Here is a 19717-nt window from a genome sequence, read left to right on the forward strand (position 1 = left end):
TGTAAGGAATGTAATAGATTCAGAGAGGAAACTCTTGGAGAATTAGAATTACTAGAATTTTTTTTTTTTTGGATGGAAAGCATACAAATTATACATTTCACAGGAGAAAAGATAGGTGCCTAGTGGCCATCTTTTTAATATCTTGTATTTTTTTATTGAAGGCATGAATATTTGGAAACAAAAGTGTCAGGTTATTCAACACTTAATTTTTAAAGTTGATTTTTAAACATACACATTGGTGTTTCTGGAATATATTTGGATAGATAAATATTTATGTCTTCCTCTTCCATTTTGCTTTTGTTGCTGTTGTTTATCCCCCACAGAGCATTTGCAGGCATCAACTTTCATGTGGGCCAGACTGAGGCAAGGGTGGGGTCAGTGCCCTGGGTCCGGGGAGTGTAAACAGTGAGCATCCAAGATGCACAACCCACCCAATCCTGGAAGCCTTTGCAGGGTTGGAGTTGGCTAGGAGTTGGGGGATGGAGGGTGGGAGGAGCCCCAAAGTAAGCACAGCAGGAGGGCCATTGTGGCAAGAAAATGTGGAAAGGCTGAGAAGAGCTAAATTAAAGAAAATACAAAGGAGCTGGAACAGAGGGTTGGTCTCAGAGGGCGAGGAAGTAGTTTTCTAGAGTGTTCTGCTTCTGCTTTCTTTTCTCTCTCAAACTGAGAACAGGGATCAGGGGGCCATGAGGAGACCCTTTTTCACCTCTTCCCAACTCAGGACAGGATGTATGGGACAGTCCTGCTGGTGGTAGAGGCACCAGACAGAGCTTGTAGAGTCTGACAGATGCGTGTTTGGTGCCAGCTCTGTTATTCCTGCCTCTGTGACCTGTGGCAGGTATTTAAGTCCGTGAGACCCAGGCTTTTCATCTGTAAGATGGAGATGAGAATATCTACCTCCCCAAATTGCTGCTGGAAATGAGGTATTGTGCAATGTACTCGAATTGAATTCTTAATCTCCTCTCAGCCTCTTTCAGAAAATTGCCGCAGAGATAGTGGGAGTTACTGCTCTGTTAGAATGCCCCGGGACAATCACTGAGGGGCACACGATTCCCTGGGGGAGTGGAGTGGCCTTTAGTCCATCACAGGCCGGGAACCAGTTCCCCAGCATCTGGTGGAGATGGAACTTCAGGGGTTCATCTGTCTCTAGCACAGGTGGCCCCGGGGCACTAGTTCCCCAGGTCACGCTTCCCGGGATGCATCTCAGAGTGAGCAGTGTGTTGCATCTTTTTGGGCTAACCTGCTTAATTACTCTACAACCCAAACATGTACAAAAGTGAACATAGCCCATCAACTTCTAACTTCTACTTTTTATTGTAATAACCACATATTTCCTCTAAAATAGTCTCCTTGAATATTTGAGACCTCCTTGCCCTGAGATCAATTATAAATGACAGTGGAATAACTGGTAATGGCATTGATATTTTGGGGCCTGGCATTGATATTTTGGGGCCTGGAAACCTTAACTAATATCTTTTAAATTCACTAAGGCTGGCTTGCCTGTGGGTTCTTAAAAGAAACTCACAATTTTTCTCTTTTATATGAATCAGTGATTTTGGTGTTTTGAACTTAGAGTTTGCCTCCAGGTACACTTCTCTTCCCTTCAGGCTTGGAGTTGGGATTTCATTTATTTCACTTTGCCATGTACTCTTCCGTGGGCTCATTCTCGTCTTCCTGCTTTTCATCTTCAAAAAAAATTGAATATATTTGACATGTGACATTGTGTAAATTTAAGGTAGACGGTATGTTACTTTGATACATTATATATATAATGTAGTGATATTTACCACATTACACAATTATAGTACAGTATTATTTATATCCATTAGATTGTACATTAGATCTCTATGGCTATTTGCTACTTGTTACAAGCTTGTTCTTTTAAAGGCCATCCATTTTATCCTCACCTCCAACCCCAACCCCTGGTAAGCAGACATTTTACTGTTTCCTTCTTTCCTTCCTTCCTTCCTCCTTCCCTCCTTCCCTCCTTCCCTCCTTCCCTCCCTCCCTTTCTCTCTCTTTCTTTTCTTTTCTTTTTTTCCTTTCTTCCTTTCTCCCCTTTCCTTCCTTCCTTCCTTCCTTCCTTCCTTCCTTCCTTCCTTCCTTCCTTCTTTCCTTCCTTCTTTCCTTCCTTCCTTCCTTCCTTCCTTCCTTTCTTCCTTCCCTCCTTCCTGACATTTTTTTAGACTCCACATGTAATGACATCATATGGTACTTGTCTTTCTCTGACTTCTCTTGCTTAACATAATGTGTTCATGGTCCACTCATGTTATTGCAAATGGAAAGATATCCTCCTTTCTCATGGCTGAATTTTGTATCTCCATTTCCATTTTGTATCTATACCACATCTTTTTTATCCATTCCTCTGTTGATGAACACTAGTTACTGGGTTTTGGCTGCTATTTATTCTTCTTTCTGTCTGAGACTCAGTTTGGATCTAGAAAATGGAGCTAATATTACTTCTTTTGTCAAGTGATCATGAAAATTAAATGCAGCTATGTAGTTGTTAAGCACCCAGAATATATATAGGAGGTCCTCAATAAGTAATAGTTATGAATGAATGCAGTGTAGACAGATTCTGCTTATATTTAAATTATTAATTTACTAATAACGTGATAAGAGATGACACAGAAAAAGCAACTCAGCCACGAGTGAGGAGTTCTACATTCTAGATTCCCATGGAACATTTAGTCCCATACCCATTTCCTGGGAATTTTCCTTCCGACCACATTGTTGCAGTGGAAGTGGTGATGTTACTGTGTGACCATGTTCCTGGGTTGTAGGTTGTTGGTTGAGGAGTTGGTAACTGAACTAGGCTGGTTCAGTGAGTTTATTCTCCAAAATCTTCGGGCTTCAGTTGCAGAAGTCAAGGAAGCAGGTTGTGAGAGAAAAAGAGAAAAAGCACATTGGAGCAGCAGGTATAGAGGAAAGAGAAACAGGCTGCATTCTGGGCTTGATTCCCTGATTCTATCAGGATCTGGTGCCTGCCTGTATTTCTACTCTTGAGTTCCTGGAGGCACTTCCATATCCATATGGTAATTATACTCCTTTTTTACTTAAACTAGTCCGAGGTAATGTTCTGTTGCTTGCAACTAAACGGCCTAATACAATGACAAACTAGACATATATGTATCTCAGGACCTCAGTTTTTTCATCTGTAGAATGAGCAGTGTAAACTGAATTATCTATAAGACCCCTTTGATTTCTGTAATTTTAAGTGTGTGTGTGTGTGTGTGTGTGTGTGTGTGTGTGTGTGATTGTGGGAGGGGATGAGGGTTTGGGCAATCACGACATTCTCCATCTGCTGCCAGATAAATGTTGAATGGTCCACCAATGGTCAATGCAAGTTATGGACAGTAAACACTTTGAAGGCGTTATCAGCTGCATATAGGACATGATTACATAGAAACACAGCTTTCAATTACTTTCCTTGAGTCACTTCTTAATTCTGGGTGTTGATGAGCATAAGTGTAAATGTGGCAAAGAAGGATTTTTAAATTGTCATTCAGGAAAATAAGGAAATACAATTGGAAATTGGTAAATATGGTGTTCTAAAATGAGGTAATAGAAACACCAATTGATTGTCCCTGAACCCTGAATCTGGGACACCTCTTCAGATAATTTCTGAGAGATGAGCGGTGTCCTGACTTTGAAGCAGGAAGAACGGGTGTGCTGCAGCTGTCCCTTCAGAAGGGAATGTGCCAGGTGCACTATGGCATTCTGGCCTCTTGATGATGATTTATGAGCTTTGGGCTTCAGTTACCATGTGCTTGATGGAGATGTAATTTGTCATTGTTTTAGGGAATGTAGTTCCAACATTTGAAAAACTAAAACTCAGCCCTACCTTATTAGTGTTGTTTGTTTGCTTGTTTTTTTAGGGGAATCTTTCTGCTAATCACTTTAGGTGGGTGACTTTTGCTGCCTTATATCAGGGCTGAAAGAACAGTTGCTGTCTTTGTTTTTTAGCTAGAATTAGCTTTTATCTATTCTAAGCTCAACTTTGCTTCCCACCACGCACATTAAAAGCCATTAATTTATCAATACTCAAGTGCAATGTATAGGGTGGAGCCTGTCCACTATGGGGTAACTCTCTCTTATCCCACAGGCTGTCTTGGTTAGTGGCTAAGGGCCCAGACCATCCTTGGACTGCCTGGGTTCAAATCCTAGCTCTGCCACTTATTATTTGTGTGACCTTGGAGTTACAGGTATCTTTGTGCCTGAAGTTCCTCATTTATAATATAAAGATAACCTTGACTGAATGGGTAAACATAGGCCAAGCACCTGCATGAGGGCTTTGCAGCTGACAAATGCTATGTAAGTGTTTGCTATAATTATATTGAATAAGGGACAGGGACTTATTTCTTCATTAGAAGAATGGGTTTAGAAATAAAATCTCACCCACCCTCACCCCAAAAGAGATTACCTTAAACCACACGGAGGTAAAATTTGTTTGATGTCTGATCTTTCCTAAGACTGGATCCTGATGGGAAGGACTGGGAAATCTAATGTTGAAAGAAGGTCTGTGGAAAAGAGACCATCCCTGCGTAGCAAACTTAGGCTTCCATGGAAGGAGCTCCAGGGCAGTTGAGAGGTTTGCCTCTTCTTCTGGTTCCTGCTGCTTTCTCCCTGGACCCCTGCAAGCCGGGGTTCCCCCATGGAGACCCCCAGTCAGAACTGTCACACCATGCTCCTCCCAAACAACGGGACAGCATAGGGCAGGTTTGAAATAAGCCGTCTTCTGATTTTTCACAGTGTGTCGATCGAGAACAGGGTTCAGGTGAAAAAAATTACCTATCATTCTTCATTATCCAGGGAATCACTCACCCGCTGCAAAGAACACGATCCCGGCAGCTGTGGGGATGCAAAGCGTCAGGCCCCAAACCAGCTGGCACATCAGAAGGGGTGTTTTCTGTCTCGGCAAGGCTGAAGGTTTGTGCATTGTTAGTGCTGGCTCCTGCAGAGATCAGCCTAGCTCCAGGCAATGGGAACTTCTAGTCAGGAAAATGAAGCCTTGATATATAGGTTTCACGATCCTAAAGAGATTTTTCTGAGTGGCATTTTCTTTACCAACATGGGTGACTTGAGAAGTTTTATATACATCTTGCTGCATTGTTAGGCAATCATTCTCCACGGGTCCCTCACCATTGCTGCGTATCTTGTGAGCAGTGACACTGGCTGCCCTTTGTTCCGGAGGAAAATGTGTGCACAGTGATCAGGCTGAAAGATAGTATCTCCCTCTTGGGCAAAGGGCAGGCATGCTTATTGTCCGTTATAATAAAGACTGTGTCCACCTCTGGAGGAAAGGGCAGGCAAACATTCACTACCCATTATTAAAGATTTGGGTTTCCTCAGCTTGGGACTCTCCTCTCACAATACGACCTCCTATGTGTGTAGATGCTATCGTCCCCTTTCTGCATGGCCTCAGGGGTTTGAGAAACTGGCACAACCAAATGCCAATACTCTGGCTACTGCTGTTGCTGTGAATAATTAACTGTCCTTCATCCCTGACCCAGGAGTGTTGCGTCTTCTATCAGCATCCATGAAATTGTGGTAGGCTAACTTGCTAGCATGCAAGTTGGAGAAAAGCTCAGATCCTTTGTAATTTTTGACATGCATTCTTTCTAGGCTTGTAGAGATTACGGAGCAAGTCATAGCATACGAGCGGTTCATACAACTGGATGTGATTCTCAGTGGCACACATTAGCTGTATGAATCAAAAATCTCTTTTCTTTCTGTCTGCTTTCTGGTCTATGTCACTTTTTGGAGAAATTTTTATTTCTGTTTAAAGATTCAATGTCTTTGCTAGGGTTTAAGATTTAGTATAACAACTTACACATTATCATGGCTTTCCTGGAAAAAAAAAATCTACTTTCTTCCCCCAAGATCTATCCTGGCTTTACCCTTCTAACCCCTCCAATAAAGAATCCAACCTCTCCAAAATTCCCTTCCTGGAAGACAGTTCTGTATTTGCTTAGTTCCATAAATAGGAAGTAATTGAATGAAGCCTTGTATATCCTATCCAAATCTCATATGCTTTCTGCTAAATCATTCCACTTTTCCATAGTAAAAAGAGTAACCACTAATATTTATTGAAGACTTACTCAGGCAAGTTACTGAAATAAGAGCTTCACATGTATTCTTCCCACACCTCACAACAACTTCACGAGGCAGATTCTTTTATTATCATGTCCACGCATACGAAAACACGGAGGCTTAGAAAGTTACCTAATGTGTGCAATCTAACACAGCTAATAAATGGTAAAGATGCAATGGGAGCCCAAGTAACCTCCAAACCACACTGCCTCCCAGGGAGGCCCTGCCCTATCGGCATCCAAATAAAATACTGAATGAAGGAGGCTTTATTGGAATAAGTTATACCACCCACAAAATATTCATTTTAGGCTTTAAAGGTGACCTAAAGTTAATTGCAATGAAGTGAAGATTACATGGTTTCGGTTCTCTCTTGCAAAGAATCAGGAAGAGGAGCACCTGGGTGGCTCAGTCAGTTAAGCATCCAATTCTTGGTTTCGGCTAGGGTCATGAACTTGTGGTCATGGGATTGAGCCCAGTGTTTGAGATTCTCTCCCTCTCTGTCTGCCCTCCCCCCGCCCTGCTTGAGCTCTCTCTCTCTCTTTAAAAAAAAAAAAAATCAAGAAGAAACAGTTATGTTCCTTGTTATATTTTTTCCAGACTTGTTATTTTGGCACTGATAATGTTTTTGAATCAGTGTAGAGGTCTTTTCCCTCACCAGTGATGAAAATTGAGTAACTTATTCGTCTTGGCTTGGTCAACTGGGAACTATGTTGCTTATATACTGATGATAATAGTTAACATACAGTTTAACCATAATATAATCAGGGATTCATTTTCTCTTTTATTTATTCCAGTGTCAGGTAGAAATGGCTATCTGATGGTCTATCAGCTAGGATTAATTTTTGTCTCTGTTTGCTTACTTGCACAAGCTTTATCTCGTGCACTATTCTTTTTATTTAGTTCCTTTGTTAGATCTCTTAAGTTCCATTCAGTAAATGGTGTATTACATGAGCTTTTTTGTATGTCATAATATTTAGGAGGCATTATTCCAGACAAAAGGAAAGAAAGCCTGATTGAGGCACATGAGGTACTTCAAGGTATTATAGAGACAGCAAAATAAACAAAGAAGAACAAGGTAGGTCAAATACAGGTCCAAGCTCAGCTTCTCTGTTTATTATTGAGCAATCTGGATAAGTTTTTGAATCCCTACAAGCCTCATTTTTTTTCCATTTGTAAAATGGGATAATATAATCTAGCCCACAGAATTTTTGTGAAGATTAGAATTAATGTATTTAAGGTAATGGCAATATTAAGCACTTAAAAAGTGAACATCATTGGTATTTAAGAGAAATCATTACCATTATTATTATTAATGTATAGGATTACTAAGTGTCTAGTATGTGTGAGATGTTGTTCAAAACATTGTACATGAATCTCATTTCATTTCATCCTCACAACAACCCAGTGAGGTAGGTGATGATTATTCCCTCAGATCACACAGTATGTGGGAGAGCTGGGATTTCAGTTCATTTCGTTCTGACTCCATAGTCTGCACTCTTCATAACCACAGTAACAAGGAAGTGTCATTTAGAATAAAATAACCCGTTCATTGATATTTAACACAGCACCAAGGAACGTGTATATGCAAATACGGCATCACCTCTGAAAACACATGAGACCTACCTACTCTGTGAAAACCACATCTCTGAAGTAAAAAGCTCTCACTACCCATCTGTTAGATCACCTTGCAAATGTTCCACTAGTGTAAATTAATTACAAATTTAACTCAAGTTTGGTACTAAAATGATTAGATTCTGTTGTAAAAAGTGAATTCGAGTGTATCCCAAGATGGAAGGAAGGTTCTGTCAAGACTGAACACTCCATTCATGTACCAGTGAAAGTGGTGGTTGAGTGTGGTGTGTGTGTGACATGTTTCTGTGCTGTAGCTCTGTATCTCTGTAGACCCAGTTGTATAAACAGCTCTAGAGTCTGACTAACCAATTCATAATCATGGAAATAATTCTTTTTTTTCCCATGCAAATTTATATATTTTGCTGACTTTTTAGCTTCATGGAACTTAAATTGAGATTCTCTGGGTACAAAATAATATTTTACTATAAATAGATATACCATACCAAGCATTTAACCTATAGCACTTTAAACTTTAAAATGAATGAATTTGGCCACAGACCTGTCTTAATTTGAACTTTCAGGCTCTGGGATACCATTTTCTTGCCCTTACTACCAGCTGGGGCACCTAGCTTCCTCTATGGCATATGACTAATGTATTTCTATGGCAGCTGGCTTAGCATTTTACAAGACTCAGAAGAATCCATATGTTAAAAGCATCGAACAGCAATTATCATTTAACATGAATTCCAGTCTTTCTTTCAATGTTTTCCCTGCTTCAAACCCTTCCTTCAATTAACTTCCTACTAGTTACTGAAAGCATATCACATTTTCTTGTTTACTTTTGTTCCTTTTTCTTAGAATGTCCTCCCTCTACATTTCTCCTGTTGAAATCCATCCACCTTTCCAAGGAGAACTACAAAATTGTTTTTCCTGGAGGCCCATTCTACCATCATACAAGCCAGAAGGTTTTTCTCCTTTTATAACATTGAGGTTTTCCTATTAACTAGACACTTAACTCAAATATCTTCAAGCTGGTTAGCCATTTGTGCATTTTAATCTTCCAGAGAGAAAAATTGTTATCCGCACATCTTTATTGCTGCCTAGAGCCTAAGAGAGTCCTTCACAATCAATAGTCGGTGCCTGATTCAGGGTTCTTGAAAGAATAACTAAATAAATTTTGATTTGTTTGAAAACAAAATAGTCATACCCTGGCTGGGGTAGCAGGAAAGCTACAAAAAACCAGGCTGGAGACCTGGTTCTATTGCCTATTACGTGCATGACTTGGGAAAGTAATTTAACCTCTCTGAGCTCAGTTTCTTCATCTGTCAAAACAATGATCCTGCCTCCATCCTTGCCCTGCCTCCTTTTGGGATAGTTGTGGGAACCAGATAAAGAAATGTATGCACGTGCTGAGGTACACTGTAAATGCGGACCTAAGATATTAGACGTATAGACAGCCAGCCAACTAGCTAACATTAGACACTTTATTTTATTTTTTTTGAGAGAGAGAGACAGAGAGAGACACAGAGAGAGAGAGAGTGTACACGTGTGCACATGAGTTCGGGGGGCAGGGCAGAGGGAGAGACAGAATCTTAAGCAGGCTCCATGCTCAGCATGGAACCCCTCGCAGGGCCTGATCTCATGACCCTGAAAAAATGACCTGAGCCAAAAATCAAGAGTCAGATGCTCAAATAACTGAGCCAGGTGCCCCAACATTGGATCCTTTAATAACACTGTTTACCCATCAATACACAATTATCAAACTCTTCTGCTATGATGTAGCAAAGACATTTCACTTACCCCCTCATGTGTTTTCTGTTCTTTCATTCATTCAGCAAATATTTATGAAGTACTTCTACCTACCAGACACCATGGTAGGCATTAGGGCTATAAACATGAAAAGACAGATAAAGTTCCCTGCTCTCAAGAACTGTGCATTCTTATAGGGGAGACCTAAAATAGATGGTCCTACAAACCAATGAGTCCACTAATAAGATAATTTTAGATAAGGATAAATGCCAGTAAGAAAATGAAACAGGGTAATGCACTACAAAGTAAGTGGGGATGGGTATCATTAACATGGTCAGGAATGGCCTCTCTGGAGTGACCAGAAGGAAGGGAAGGAATAAGCCCTACAAGGGTTTGGGGATAGCAAGTACAAACACTCTGAAGTGGGACCAGGGTTGGAATAGTGAGAGTGGAAAGAAGGCCAGTGAGCTGAAGGAAAACTACCTGAAGGAGTAAAGAGGTATTGGAGACAGGTTAAGATGGCAGAGGAGTAGGGGACCCCTTTTTCAGCTCGTCCCCTGAGTCAAGCTGGATAGCTACCAGACCATCCTGAACATCCACGGAATCAGCCTGAGACGCAGGAAGATACATCTGGATCTCTACAAACGAACATCTCCAGCGCTGAGTATTGAGGTACGAAGCGGGGAGCAGTGAAACCGCGCATAGATATCGGAGGATAAATGGAAGGGGGAGGGAGCCACCACGTTCGGGTGCCGGGAAGCGGTAGCCACCTGCACGGGGGAGCGGGCGGACTCGCGGACCAGCACCCGCGAGAGAGCGGACTGAGACCGTGAGCCAGGAACGCGCGCGACCAGACTGAAACGGAGCTCCGGAGCGCGCAGGGACGGCTGGCGGCTGGCGGTGTTAGAAACACAAAGGACAGAGACGCGCCGGCCCTGGAAGTGAGGGCTAGGACTCCGGCTGTGGTGCGCACATCCCGGGATGCTGCAGGGTTGAGCAGCACCAACAGAAACAGAGTTAAAGTGGCCAGAACATCAGTGGAGAACGGTCCGCGTTCCCTCTGTTCTGAGACAGAGGCTGAGATTCAGCCACTGATGCTCTGACTCTCAGAAGAGGTATAGCAAACCACCAGGGAAAGCCGCCAGAGAACAAAAGCCTGGAAATACCGGCTCACAGTGTGCCCATCCCCATCGCCCCTCGCAGGGGACACAGAGACTCTACCCAAACAGGGCAGGCCCCTCCCTCAAAAGGCAGGCTGAAAAATCAAGAAGCCCACATCCCTAAGATCCCTATAAAACAAGTGCACACTGCCTGTGTCCTGGTCAATAATTTGGGCTCTGGGCATCCCCGCAACCTCTCCTCATCAGAATGACGAGAAGGAGAAATGCCCCCCAGCAAAGAAAAGACAATGAGTCTGTGGCCTCTGCCACAGAACTAATGGATATGGATATAACCAAATTATCAGAAATGGAGTTCAGGGTAACAATGGTCAAGATGATGTGTAGACTTGAAAAAAGTATCAACAAAAATGTTAATGAGAATATAGATTCTCTAAGGGTGGAAATGAGAGTGAATCTGGCAGAAATTAAAAATTCTATGAATCAAATGCAGTCAAAACTAGAGGCTCTGATGGCCAGGGTGAATGAGGCAGAAGAACATATCAGCAAATTGGAGGATAGGTTAGTAGAAGAGAAAGCTAAAATAGAAACTTGGCTTTAAAAAATCCAATCTCAAGAATGTAAGTTACGGGAGATTACTGACTCAATGAAATGTTCCAATGTCAGAATCATCGGCATCCCCGAGGGGGTGGAGAAAAACAGAGGTCTAGAAGAGATATTTGAACAAATTGTAGCTGAAAACTTCCTTAATCTAGCAAAGGAAACAAGCTTTCGTGTCCAAGAGGCAGAGAGGACCCCTCCCAAGCTGAACCACGACAAACCTACGCCACGTCACGTCATAGTGCATTTCGCAAATATTAGATCCAAGGATACAGTATTGAAAGCAGCCAGGGCAAAGAAATTTCTCACGTACCAAGGCAAAGGCATCAGAATTATGTCAGACCTGTCTACACAGACCTGGAATGAGAGAAAGGGTTGGGGGGGGGGGCATTTTTAAAGCTCTTTCAGAGAAAAACATGCAACCAAGGATCCTTTATCCAGCAAGGCTGTCATTCAGAATTGATGGAGAGATAAAGACCTTCCAGAATCGCCAGTCATTGACCAATTTCATAACCATGAAACCAGCCCTATAGGAGATATTAAGGGGGGTTCTATAAAAGTAAAAAGGCCCCAGGAGTGATACAGAACAGAAAGTCACAATCTATAGAAACAAAGACCTTACAGGCAACATGGCATCATTAAAATCGTGTCTCTCAATAATCAGTCTCAATGCAGATGGCCTAAATGCTCCCATAAAACGCCACAGGGTTGCAGATTGGATAAAAAGACATGACCCATCCATTTGCTGTCTACAAGAGACTCATTTTGAACCTAAAGATACATTCAGACTGAAAGTAAAGGGATGGAATACCATCTTTCATGCCAATGGACCTCAAAAGAAAGCTGGGGTAGCAATTCTCATATCAGACAGATTGGATTTTAAACTAAAGACTATAGTTAGAGATACAGAAGGGCAGTATATTATTCTTAAAGGATGTATCCAACAAGTGGATATGACAATTATAAATATATATGTCCCCAATAGGGGAGCAGCAAGATACACAAGCCAACTCTTAACCAGAATAAAGAGACATATAGATAAAAATACATTAATAGTAGGGGACCTCAACACTCCACTATCAGAAATAGAGCACCTAAGCAGAAAATTGACAAAGAAACAAGAGCTTTGAATGCCATACTTGATGAGTTGGACCTCATAGATATATATATAGAACACTACACCCCAGAACGAAAGAATACTCATTCTATTCTAATGCCCATGGAACATTCTCAAGAATAGACCATGTTCTGGGTTACAAAACAGGTCTCAACCGATACGAAAACACTGAAATTATTCCCTGCATATTCTCAGACCACAACGCTTTGAAATTGGAACTCAACCACAAGGAAAAATTTGGAAGAAACTCAAACACTTGGAGACTAAGAACCATCCTGCTCAAGAATGATTCGATAAATCAGGAAATCAAAAATCAATTTAAACAATTTATGGAGACCAACGAGAATGAAAACACAACGGTCCAAAACCTATGGGATCCTGCAAAGGCAGTCCTAAGGGGAAAATACATAGCCATCCAAGCCTCACTCAAAAGAATAGAAAAATCTAAAATGCAGTTTTTATATTCTCACCTCAAGAAGCTGGAACAGCAACAGAGGAACAGGCCTAATCCACGCACGAGAAAGCAGTTGATCAAGATTAGAGCAGAAATTAATGAATTAGAAACCAGGAGCACAGCAGGACAGATCAACAGAACTAGAAGTTGGTTCTTTGAAAGAGTAAATAAAATTGACAAACCACTGGCAAGACTTATCCAAAAGAATAGAGAAAGGACCCAAATTAATAAAATTATGAATGAAAAGGGAGAGTTCCCCAGCACCAATGAAATTGGAAGGATTATTAGAAACTTTTATCAACAACTTTATGCCAATAAATTAAGCAATCTGGAAGAGATGGAGGACTTCCTGGAAACCTATAAACTACCAAGAGTGAAACAGGAAGAAATTGATTTTTTAAACAGGCCAATTAATTATGAAGAGATTGAAACAGTGATAAAAAAACCTTCCAAAAAACAAAACTCCAGGACCGGATGGTTTTCCCAGGGGATTCTACCAAACATTCAAAGAAGAAATAATACCTATTCTCCTAAAGCTATTTCAAAAAATAGAAACAGAAGGAAAGCTACCAAACTCATTCTATGAGGCCAATATTACCTTGATCCCCAAACCAGGCAAAGACCCCATCAAAAAGGAGAATTACAGACCGATTTCCCTAATGAATATGGACGCCAAAATCCTCAACAAGATCCTTGCTAATAGAATCCAACAGTACATTAAAAGGATTATCCATCATGACCAAGTGGGATTCATCCCTGGGATGCAAGGGTGGTCCAACATTCGCAAATCGGTCAGTGTGATACACCGTATCAGGAAGAGTTGATACGGTCAAGAACCATATGATCCTCTCAATCGATGCCGAAAAAGCATTTGACAAAATACAGCATCCTTTCCTGATTAAAACCCTTCAGAGTGCAGGGATAGAGGGTACATTCCTCAATCTCATAAAAACCATCTATGAAAAGCCTACAGCAAATATCATTCTCAATGGGGAAAAGCTGAAAGCCTTTCCCTTAAGATCAGGAACACGACAAGGATGCCCAGTCTTGCCATTATTATTCAACATAGTACTAGAAGTCCTTGCAACAGCAATCAGACAACAAAAAGGGATAAAAGATATCCCGATCAGCAAATAAGAAGTCAAACTGTCTCTCTTCGCAGATGACATGATACTCTATACGGAAAACCCAAAAGAATCCACTCCCAAACTATTAGAAGTTATAGAGCAATTCAGTAATGTGGCGGGATACAAAACCAATGCTCAGAAATCAGTTGCATTTCTATACACGAATAATGAGACTGAAGAAAGAGAAATTAGGGAATCCATCCCATTTACAATAGCACCAAAAATCATACGTTACCTTGGAATTAACTTAACCAGAGACTTAAAGGATCTATATTCTAGAAACTACAAATCACTCTTGAAAGACATCGAGGAAGACACAAAAAGATGGAAAAATATTCCATGCTCATGGATCAGAAGAATTAACATAGTTAAAATGTCCATGCTACCCAGAGCAATCTACACTTTCAATGCTATCCCGATCAAAATACCAATGACATTTTTCAAAGAACTGGAACAAACAGCCCTTAAATTTGTGTGGAACCAGAAAAGGCCCCGAATCACCAAGGAATTGTTGAAAAGGAAAAACAAAGCTGGGGGCATCACAATGCCGGATTTCAAGCTGTACTACAAAGCTGTGATCACAAAGACAGCATGGTACTGTCACAAAAACAGACACATAGACCAATGGAACAGAATAGAGAACCCAGAAGTGGACCCTCGACTCTTTGGGCAACTAATTTTTGACAAAGCAGGAAAAAACATCCAGTGGAAAAAAGACAGTCTCTTCAATTAATAGTGCTGGGAAAATTGGACAGCTACATGCAAAAGAATGAAACTTGACCACTCTCTCACACCATACACAAAGATAAACTCTAAATGGTTGAAAGACCTCGATGTGAGACAGGAATCCATCAAAATCATAGAGGAGAGCATAGGCAGCAACCTCTACGACATCAGCCACAGCAACCTTTTTCATGACACATCTCCAAAGGCAAGAGAAACAAAAGAGAAAATGAACTTGTGGGACTTCATCAAGATAGGCTTCTGCACAGCCAAGGAAACAGTCAAAAAAACTAAGAGGCAGCCCACGGAATGGGAGAATATATTTGCAAATGATACTACAGATAAAAGATTGGTATCCAAGATATACAAAGCACTTCTCAAACTCAATACACGAGAAACAAATAAACAAATCATAAAATGGGCAGAAGATATGAACAGACACTTTTCCAATGAAGACATACAAATGGCTAACAGACACATAAAAAAATGTACAAAATCATTAGCCATCAGGGAAATTCAAATCAAAACCACACTAAGATACCACCTTACGCCAGTTAGAATGGCAAAAATTGGCAAGGCAAGAAACAACAATTGTTGGAGAGGATGTGGAGAAAGGGGGTCCCTCCTACATTGTTGGTGGAAATGCAAGTTGGTACAGCCACTCTGGAAAACAGTGTGGAGGTCCCTTACAAAATTAAAAATTGAGCTACCCTATGACCCAGCCATTGTACTACTGGGTATTTACCCCAAAGATACAGACGTAGTGAAGAGAAGGGCCATATGTGCACCACGTTCATAGCAGCTCTGTCCACAATAGCTAAATCGTGGAAGGAGCCGAGATGCCCTTCAACAGATGACTGGATTAAGAAGTTGTGGTCCATATATACAATGGAATATTATTCAGCTATCAAAAAGAACAATTTCTCAACATTTGCTGCAACATGGACGGTACTGGAGGAGATAATGCTAAGTGAAATAAGTCAAGCAGAGAAAGACAATTATCATATGGTTTCTCTCATCTATGGAACATAAGAACTAGGAAGATCGGTAGGAGAAGAAAGGGATAAAGAAAGAGGGGGTAAACAGCGGGGGGAGTGAAGCATGAGAGACTACGGACTCTGAGAATACGGAGGGCTTTGGAGGGGATGGGGGTGGGGGAATGGGATAGGCTGGTGTTGGGTAGTAAGGAGGGCACGTATTGCATGGTGCACTGGGTGTTATACGCAACTAATGAATCATCGAACTTTACTTCGAAACCAGGGATGTACTGTATGGTGACTAACATAATATAATAGTAAAAAAAAAAGGAGTAAAGTGGTATTGATGGTGGAAAGATGATCTCTCTATTTGCACAGAAAGATTAAGAAAGAGGAAAGCCATATCTTTTCTTTGACAATAGAGATCAAAGAATTTAAAACTGGTTTAATTCTGGTGAAAACTTAGCTTGCAGGATAGTTACATTTACAAAACCATACCATTAGTAATTTTGAACTTTACTAATTTTAAAAAATTATTTTAACATTAAAGCAAGGAGATCTTAACATTGTCCATGATTGTCAATATTTTACCAGAATAATATTTTTCCTTTCAATATATGTTATTATTATTTTGGTGATTTGCTATACCTTTTATTATCATTTCTTTATAACCAGTATTTAATGGACAGTCTGAATTAAAATATTTTAAAAATATTTCATTTTATTGCATTCATAGTTACTAGTTGAAGGGAAAAAGCCACAATCCCTTGTGGAATCCTCTTGGAGTACAAAAGCACACATACACAGAAAATCAAATAAAATTTTTAGTTGTGATAAGTGCTGAGAAAGAGAGGTTGTATGGTATTATGAAAATACTTAAGAGCAGGAATTAACCAAATCAAAAAGATCAGGGAAGGGTTAACCTACATAAGTATTATATGCTAGCAACCCTACTTTAATGAGTGGGTTAGAATGATCTCAATATGCTTTTATCCCTACGATAGCTTTACCTTTCCTCAGAGATAAATTGCAGGTAAATAAATATATATGAAAGTGCCTCAAATCAATTTGGTCTCTTAAGTATGTAATTTTTCCTTTGTAATCTGCTTCTGCTTTTCATTTGCTCAGCAAATCAATAGCCTCTCTCTACCTTTTTCATAGTCACAAAAGGAAAGTCAGCTCTCACATACTGCCAGTAATTAATGATCACTGATATTTGATTTATGGAGCGATTTATCCTGTGTCCTTTGAATCCTCTTCTCCCTGTGCACACACCACTGTCCTAGACATTCAGGACGCAGCTGCCAGAAGCTTCTGTGTATTCAAACATCACCTTCCTTCCTCATTGCCTGGCACTCCATGTCTCCCCACATGTCATCCCTCTGGTCACCGAAGTGCCCCAACCTGGCATGGTCCCTGCAGCTTCCTGATGCTGAAACCCACTCAAGCAGATGGGATGGCTCCCTCCAGGCAGCAACTCTTGCCAGGCATCGGTCTTCCAGCCTCATAATGTGGAATCTGTCAGGCTGAGAACAGAAGTGCTCCAGCCCATTATTAGCTGATAGAAAGCATATAAAAAAGGACTTTATAAACCAAGGCATGAATAAATAATTTCACGAGCAAGGCTGCAGTGTGGCAGTCCTCGGTTTAAAGCTGAAAGCCTTTCTAATGTGTTGCCAGAGGATTAAATGCTATCACCATGTTTCAGGCAGTAATTTTTATTGCATGTTTCAGTCAGGATTTGGCATTGGAAAAGAAAGAATTCTGCACACATCAAATTGAAATTAGAAGGCAGTCGCTGCTATTTGAAGCTTGGATGCTATTGTTGGGGGGGCATTATCTTCTGTTGAGGAGTTTTTCCCCCTTGCTTCTCTTTCTCTCTCCATCTCTGTCTCTGTCTCTGTCTGTCCTATTTTTCTTTCTCTCTCTCCTCCTCATTCTCTCTCCACAGAGAGTTACCACCTTTCCAGTTCCTGATAAACCCTTTCCGTATGCCTGGTACTATTCGAAATTATTCTTCAGGAAGACATTTAGTAGTGGGTTTGCGGTATTAGGAGAGCTTGTGTCAAACTGCATAGAAAATCAGAGTTTAAAATAGGCAGAGAAAAAGATCTGGGACTCTTGTCTCTTACCTTTTTTTTTTAAAAAAGCATTCCCAGCCCAGGCCATTGGGCACAAGGTTATGGCTTTGGGTTTGTCACTGAGTCAGGGAGAAACTGGAGGGTCCATCTCATTGAAGGTTGATTCAGGCCCTGGTTTCTTGAGCCCTTTGAAGATGTCCACACTTAGGTTTACCTCAGGGATGATGAGAGAAACTCCTGAACTCCTTGCCATCATCAGCTCCCCTCCCTCTTCTAATATTTCTTACTCTCACTGCTTCTGTCTAATAAGGGAACACAATTTTTATTTTCTTCATGGCAGGCACCCAAATTCTGCTTCACAGGGTAAATTTCTTTGTTGGGAAAAGGTGTGTGATACAAATAATAACAGTCATGGGCAGAAGTTGAAATGCAAGGCTGGGGAGTGGGCTGGTGCCCACACCTCGTCAAGGAAGGCAAGAGAGAAATGGGGCCTGAAGGGGTGGCGAAGGAGATGACAAAACAGAGAGTGTGGAGTGAAGGGCCTGTGGGGCCCTGGAGGTGGAGGGGCCAAGCACACTTCAGAACTGTAATGCTAATGTTTCTGTTTGAATTTCTGAGATGGAAATGCCCCTCCATTTCCCTCCGAACACTTTGAGTAAAGAGGGTGATGCTGATTCATTCCTGCTTTGAGTGAGCAGAAGGGCCTGGGGGACTCAGGAGAGGTAAACAGCACATAGTAAGCCTGTAGCAACCGGAGGCCAGGAGGCCATCACAAGGGTTAGGCCTTTAAGGGGCTTCGTGAAAGTCTTGGGGTGGAATCTGGACTGGTCTAGGCTACAGAATCTAGAGGTTTTTTTGTTTAGTTTAGTTTTGTTTTTTTAAAAGATTTATTTATTTTAGAGGGAGAGAGAGAACAGGGGGAGGGGCAGAGGGAGAGGGAGAAGGAGAGAAAGAATCTCAAGCAGACTCCACACTGAGCACAAAGCTGGGCTCAGGGCTTAATCCCAGGACCCTGAGATCATGACCTAAGCTGAAACCAAAAGTCAGCCGCTTAACCAGCTGAGCCACCCAGGTGCCCCCAGAATCTAGAAGTTTGAGCCAATTTTCCCTAGGTTTCCAAAGGACAGGAGAACCTTTTATTGACTTTGAGTTATACTAGATTTTCAAGGGGCCTACAATGTAGTACTTTGTAATAAGTGCCATGAAAATGAAATAGTAGTGAGGTAGTTTGCAAAGATCCTGGCTTGCAGCCAGGCAAAATTAGGGAAAAATGTGCTTAGTGCATATAGGCAATTAAGAGAATTTTTTTTTTTATTTCAAAAGGCTGGTTCATTGTAGCATAAAATGCTGCTGCATTCTGTTTATATAAGCGTTTTTCTATTGGCACATGTTAGAATCCATGGAAAATCAGTCAGAGGAAATCCAGTTATAACTCTTCACGGGCTCATGGTCTAACAACATTCTTAGGAGTAAGACTTTCAGAAAGAAAGTGTTATATTTCTTATTCCACTTACTCTGAGGGAACATTCTCCTACACATTGCTTCTTTCCTGGATTTCTTCTTGGAACTCTTCTTCCCAGCCGTTCCTCTTCTGTCAGTCACAAATATGGAGGCAGCACCCCTTTACCGTGGACAGCCACAGTGGACTGCTGCCCCATTTTCCTCCTGGGCCGGTCCCCGGGAGGTAGCATAGGGTGTCCCTCAGGTCTCTTCCCGCCCTTCCTGACCTGCCTCAGAGATTCTGCCTCAGCTTCTCCCGGAGGACCTTAATGACTCTTGACTTCAGAGCTTTTCATTCAGTGTCTTCACTTAGGTGGAGACCTATGGGAAGCACAGTTCAGAATTGCCTGAGGAGGCTTTTCTTCCCACACAAAGTTAAGAGAATCTCAGAATGTAAAACCCTTTGAATGGACTTTCTTCCCTTCTGTTTAGAAAAGCGCCGTTAGCTTAGAGGGGTGGCTATGCCTTTCTCTTTGTTGTGAGGGAAAAATAATGTGAGGTGTGTAGTTGTGTGGGAATGCATTTGTGAGAGAGCCATATGTGTGTCTGTGTAGAAAGATTATAGAAAAGGAGGGGAAACTTAGTAGCTTGGCTCAGTAGTGAGCA

At 41.3% G+C, this 19717-nt stretch overlaps 1 long non-coding RNA gene across 1 annotated transcript; it reads right to left on the reverse strand.

Annotated features, from left to right (window-relative positions):
• Positions 1 to 244: 244 nt before the first annotated feature.
• On the reverse strand, positions 245 to 5170 carry LOC130544831 (uncharacterized). The gene is made up of 2 exons (XR_008961476.1): positions 4424 to 5170; positions 245 to 1685 (listed from the first exon to the last, which is right to left on the reverse strand). It is a non-coding gene; the product is annotated as an uncharacterized LOC130544831 (long non-coding RNA).
• Positions 5171 to 19717: the final 14547 nt, after the last annotated feature.

Source organism: Ursus arctos, unplaced genomic scaffold (assembly GCF_023065955.2).
Source record: "Ursus arctos isolate Adak ecotype North America unplaced genomic scaffold, UrsArc2.0 scaffold_25, whole genome shotgun sequence".
Taxonomy (NCBI): domain Eukaryota; kingdom Metazoa; phylum Chordata; class Mammalia; order Carnivora; family Ursidae; genus Ursus; species Ursus arctos.